This window comes from Euprymna scolopes, chromosome 6 (genome assembly GCF_053919585.1).
Source record: "Euprymna scolopes isolate OS-2025 chromosome 6, ASM5391958v1, whole genome shotgun sequence".
Classification (NCBI taxonomy): domain Eukaryota; kingdom Metazoa; phylum Mollusca; class Cephalopoda; order Sepiida; family Sepiolidae; genus Euprymna; species Euprymna scolopes.
Genome location: NC_136487.1, coordinates 30,312,983 through 30,319,181, shown reverse-complemented (window position 1 = coordinate 30,319,181; position 6,199 = coordinate 30,312,983). Strand labels below are relative to the sequence as shown.

Genomic DNA, 6,199 nt, shown 5'->3' with positions numbered 1-6,199 from the left:
AAATATGGAGAGTAGATAATGCAGTGGATGCGTTATCGCGTCTCCTTTTTTTGTCCCTCAGTCCTCATTTCTAATGAGTGATGTTTCTGACAAAGGGTGAAGAAAAAGCTGCTTCCCAGGTCGGTAGTACTTCGTGAACAGTAGTCTGAGATGTCGGAAATTTTCTGTCTCTGTGTCTATCCTTGCGGCCATGTCACTAGTAAGGGTGCTGGAGGTAAACGTTTTCATCTGGACTGACGTTAACCGCCTGATAGTCAGGGACCCGAACCTTGGAATAACCACCAAGGAGGCTGTCATATCAGCAGGTGCAAAGTACTGGGGCATCTGTATTGCCATTTGGTGAATGGATTCTGGACCATGCAGTAGTCTCTGGTGGGGCCTCTCGATGCCATATTAGTGGGTAATTGTTACGGCTTTACCTTATCGTGTGCTACAAAAAAAATTCCTATCTTTCCTCTCTTACTTCCCCTCTCTTCTCTGCTCTGACCAAGTATACTGACCTGTTCCACAAACCCCAAAATCCTCAGCATGAAATATCTCAAAAAAGAAAACACGAATAAACCTAGAACCCCATCCGCCTACGTAGACTCCTACTACCACGTCTCCTTCTCCAACATCAGGAATCTACATTCTAACCTTCCAGAGGTTGAAACCCAATTACAGGAGACGAAACCTGACATATTCTTCCTAAGCGAAACTGGAATAGGGCCGACCACCTCCCTAGATGAGATCATAATTAAACGATACTCTAACCTAACATCTAAATCTGAACCCAAGATCGCCACGGGCATGGAATATGTGCCTACATTAAAGATGGCTTCCCATGTGGCAGGGATATCTCCAGAGAAGACCCTAATCTACCTTATATGTGCTTCCGGGTTGCACTTGCTTACACCACCGCATTTATATTTGCCCTCTATCGCCCCCACAACAGTGGAGTTACTGTCTTTAAGAGTATATCAGAAAAAATTGACCACAAACTGTCTGCTCATCCCTCAGCTAACATTCACATTTGCGGTGACTTCAATGCCCATAATGTGGAATAGCTGACCCACTCAAATAAGACTGATGATGAGGGGAGGTTCTGTCATGATTTTGCCATTGCTTATGACCTCACTCAGATTGTCCGCGAGCCCACCCGTGTGCCCGATAGTACCGGTCAGTTCGCAAGCCTCCTAGACCGTTTTCTATCCACATCCCCTGAGCTATGCTCGTGTTCCGTTCTATCTCCTCTGGGATCCTCCGACCACTGCATTGTATCAGTTAAGATAAAAATGAAATATAATAAATCTACAGACGTACCCCTCCACCGTACTGTATACCGATACTCTATGGCGGACTGGGATAGCTTCCGTACATTCATATCTGATCTCCCTCTCCATTCCATGCTTAAAAAGGATGTATCCTCTATAGTATCAGACCTGACTGAATGGTTACTTGTAGGCATAGACCAATTCATACCATCCAAAAAATTCCAACAAAAACCTAACAGCCAGCCATGACTAAACTTGTTTCCTTCAATAACTGCAAGCAACCTTCTCTACCACCAATAGCAATGGCCAAATACTTTTTATCTGAAAGCATATCTTTTAAACTCCTCGGCCTAACGTTCACAAGAAACATGAGTTGGAACAATTACATTGAGAGCAGTGCCAGGACCGCTGCGAAAAAGGTAGGTTCTCTCTACCGTGCTAGAAAGCTACTGACCCCTGAAAGTATCCTGTATCTCTATAAGGCCACAATTCGACCATGTATGGAGTATTGTTGTCATATTTGGGCCGGTGCATCTGCTACTAGTCTCTCACTCCTAGACAAGGTTAAAAAGAGAGTCGCCAACCTAATAGGTCCTGAACTATCATCCAAGCTTCAGCCTCTGTCCAATCGATACACTGTAGTATCCCTCTGCCTGTTCTACAAGTACTTTAACGGTGTATGTTCCGACGAGTTGCAAGCACTTTTACCCCCTCTACGTAAATACCCCCAACAAACCCGACAGGCAGCACAGTCCCACCCCTTCACAGTAAAGATCCCTAGATGTAAGAAAGCCTTCTAGTCCAATAGTTTCTTCCCCAGAACTGCTAGACTTTGGAACTCTCTGCCAGGTTTCTGCTTCCCCAGCTCTACTGGCATGCAGAAGTTCAAGTGTTACCTGAACCGACATCTTGCTGCCCAACTCCCCACCTAGTACCCCTGTAGCCTGTGTCCTTAATAGTAGCCCCCTACATCAAAGTGGCAATGTGCCTTGTTTGGGGTGAATTGGGGGTGAAAATGTAATAAATAAAATATTACAATTGAATTTAGCATTATTTATTTAATATTTTCACACAAAACATTATAATAGCAAAAATATTTCTACTTTTTTTTAAATTACAGATTTCACATGATTTTTATATGCAAGATTTTAATAATTTCCTTGATCACATAGTGAAACTTTCGGTGTAACATAATTTTAATATAATCTTGAACAATAATTTAAAAGAAATTAATTTAAAAACAAGAACAAAAAGATTAATTAAATTAAAACAGAATAAAAATGATACAAATGTTCAGAATAGAAGTGTATGGATGCACGTCTAGGGAAAAAAGAAAACTGGCAGCCCTCCATCTTTTTAATATTATGACTTCATCTTTAAACAGCGTTTCAATTGGCTGTAATTTTAGGATTCCTTATAATCGTGTTTACAAAACTCCATTTGTTGCGTTTTGCCAAACAGCAAAATTATACTTGCTTTTGGGTGGCTAATTAAGCTATTTTTTGTACAAAGTGTTTTTAAAAAATATATTCTTTACTAATTATCTTTGAAACATACCCAGAAAACTAATATTTATCTTTTAAGGGATTTTTACCATGAATTTATCTAACTTCAAAATTTGTTTGAATTAGTTAGCCCGCCGTGAAAACATTGTTCATACTGTTTTTTACGTGTGCAAATAATTTTTTCCGTTAGAAAATTAACTTTAGTCTCTAATCATTAAAATGTAATAAAAAAGTAGTCAGAAACCTAACAAAAACTATAATAAATCGTCTTTCAATATTACGTCACCCTATTTTTATTTTTGTTCGTATCTATATTTTTAGGATTGTACGTTTTACTTTAATGCCACACCTATACAGTTAATTTTCTTCCTTGTCACATATTCCCTTTCAATGCTCGTCTGCCACCACTAACTATTAGGTTCAGGATAGAAAATTACAATGCAAATTTTAATATATTTTTTTAAAATCCAATCGTCATTGTTTCTCACAATGAAAAGTGAAACAGAGAGAAACATTAAAGAGGGTAAAAATCTGATCTCGCTCTGGTGCACATTCGAGTTATCACTATAAATTCAGTGTTTGTCTGTTTTTCTGATCAGATGCTATTCGTCTCTCCACTTTGTTACAGTAGCGTTTGATATAATCTGTATATCCTCCTCAGACGAGCAAGCATTAACGAAAAGCTCATAGGTAAGTTTTTATTGTTTCGTTTAATTTCTTTATTTTATATGTTAACTAGGAAACAGGCCGACGTTGCCCGGCCGTAAAATATGCATTAATATATTTTCATTCATGCAGATTTCGTATTTATTGTTAAAGACTTAATTCTCAATTTATTATTTTATTGTGTCTAATATATATGTTACATGATTTCAAAATGTTACAAAAAAATTATGACTTGGGTGTCATTAGTTAGAATCGAAACCAAGACTTTTAGCGATTCAGCCTTAGTCCTTACTTAGCGCTCCAGCGTCGCTACCATTTGATTGACACATAGATAGGTTAGAAAAGTTTAAAATTAAGCGGCTTTAAACAATAATTCTTTTGGCGCATGCGCAGGAGTAATAGCTTTATTCAACATATTCCTACAATGGTTAACTGTTTTAAAAAATTTAGACCCCTTAGCAGATATTTTTACAGACTATAAAGAAAATTGAACCTGTTCCGTATGTCAAAAATACGCATGCATATATTTTCTTGAAAAAAGATTTCTGCTTCAACAGAAAAATATTCAACAAAATGTTTACCTGGAAAATTATTTTACCGAAAACTATTAATATTAAACTTTAACAAGGAAGATACTTAAATTATAAAAAAAAAACTATTTTATTTACACTCGACCAGATGTGCCTTATGCACTAATAAAAATGTAAGTGGTATTTTGTTGCACTTTTAAATATTTATAAATTTTCTCATTATAAAAAAACGATTATAAAAAAGTTTGCTGTAAATTATTATTGCTGTTGTCAACAGAAGATGTTTTTATAAGAAAAGATGAATTATTTACATGAAAACTGTAAATTGTAAGGTGAAAGAACAGAAATTTTTTCCAAAAAATTTAGAATTTTTTATTGCATTGTGTGAAAAAAACTTGCACCTCATTTCGGTTGATCGCAGTTTCTTCTCCTGACAATAAAAGAAGAAACTAATTTTCGATTTATATTCTTACTATTACCTTGCCTTATCGAACAGAAAATTTAACACGCTGAAAGCGTACATAAACAGACAAAGAAAAAAGTAGAACTAATGTCAATAATAATTGTTTTTATTAAAGATATTTTCTAGAAATAAAAGACATTAAACTTACTCTGAGTCTATTAATATTTTGACAAACACATACGTATTTTAAAGATACTAATAATAAATTATTAAATATTTCACAATCATATTTACCTAACAATTTTAAATATTTTTAATGCAAGGAGAACAACTCTTTTTTTAAACCTAATAACTTTCCCTGGCGTGACAGACGCACGAATGTACGTTAAGGGTATTAGGGTATTACTATATAGACTAAGTTGGAAGTTTTGGGAACAACGAACCTCGATAACTACAGTAACTACAATTATAATTCACAAGAAAAAGTAAACAACTAACAAACCGCGTATTTTGCTTAGATTTTTAATTGAATTTCAAATGTTTTAACTTAAGAGAAAAAAAAACACGGTTGAAGAGCTACGAAGACGGTAGTGATATACAGGCTTCCTTTTGTGTCCCCCAAATTATTTTTCTGCGTTGTCATCATCATTCTCTGTGAACCTTTTGGCAACCTCTTTTGATGGCTTGGTCGGAAAAGTTTGGGTCGCGCTTTGTCGTTAACATCTCTCTAGCCAGACTGAAATCGACGAACCCATCGCCTAACTGTACTGACATCAAGTGGATCGACTTTGTTACCCTTTAAAGTTTTTCTGCGTGAAGATATTTAATGATGCATCACTGCTTCTGACGCACATTCATGACAGGGGTTGTTTCCTTAGAGTCTCATGCCGTAAATATCTGCAACAGAGAAATAAAAATTTAAGGTCATGAAAGCCCAAGTTTAGTCATCATAACAATAAAGTTTGCAACGGTATCTGATACGTTAATAAAACACAGAATTACTTTTAGGACAGCATTCATATTAAGAAGAATTGTCTTCGTAAATAGCTACCATTTAAAAGTCTTTGTAAGTTTTCGTAAATATCTGTCATTAAACCGTCTTCGTAAATATCAGCCATTTAAAAGTCTTTGTAAATATCTACGATTTAAAAGTATTCGTAAATATTTACCATTTAAAAGTCTTTGTAAACAGTTTCCATTTAAAAGTTTTCGTAAATATTTACCAATTAAAAGCCTTCGTAAATATCTACCATTTAAATATCTCCCTAAATAGCTACCGTGTAAAGTCTTCGTAAATAGCTCATTTAAAAGTCTCCAAAATATCTTCTATTTAAAAGTCTTCGTAAATATCTACCAATTAAAAGTCTTGGTAAATATTTACCATTTAAAAAGCTTCGTAAATATTTACCATTTAAAAGTTTTCATAAATATCTACCATTAAAAGTCTTCGTAAATAGCTCTCATCTAAAAGTTTTTTTCTAAATAACTAACATTTAATAGTCTTCGTAAATATCTTCCATTAAACGTATTTCTAAATATCTACCATTTAAAAGTCTTCCTTAATAACCATCATTTAATAGTCTTCGTAAATATCTACCATTAAAAGTCTTCCTAAATATCTACCATTTAAACGTCTTCCTTAATAGCTATCATTTAGTAGTCTTCGTAAATATCTACCATTAAATTCTTCCCAAATATCTACCCTTTAAAAGTCTTACTAAATAGCTACCATTTAACATGTAAGGAATAAAATCCACATGTTGAATAATGCGCAGTAGTTATCGTGTAGAAAACCAACATTTATGACGTGAATAAAACAAAATGTTTCTTTTCATCAGCTCA

The 6,199-nt window shown here is 34.8% G+C and overlaps 1 protein-coding gene across 2 annotated transcripts in view; it reads left to right on the top strand.

Moving 5' to 3' along the window:
• Positions 1-3,077: 3,077 nt before the first annotated feature.
• LOC145277600 (arachidonate 12-lipoxygenase, 12R-type-like) overlaps positions 3,078-6,199 on the top strand; it is a 162,243-nt gene continuing 159,121 nt past the window's right edge. Inside the window, exon 1 of one of the 2 annotated variants that reach the window (XM_080129117.1) lies at positions 3,078-3,448. The gene's annotated coding sequence lies outside the window, so the exon portion shown is untranslated. The remainder of the gene's footprint in view (positions 3,449-6,199) is intronic. The other variant, XM_080129118.1, reaches the window with a different exon arrangement.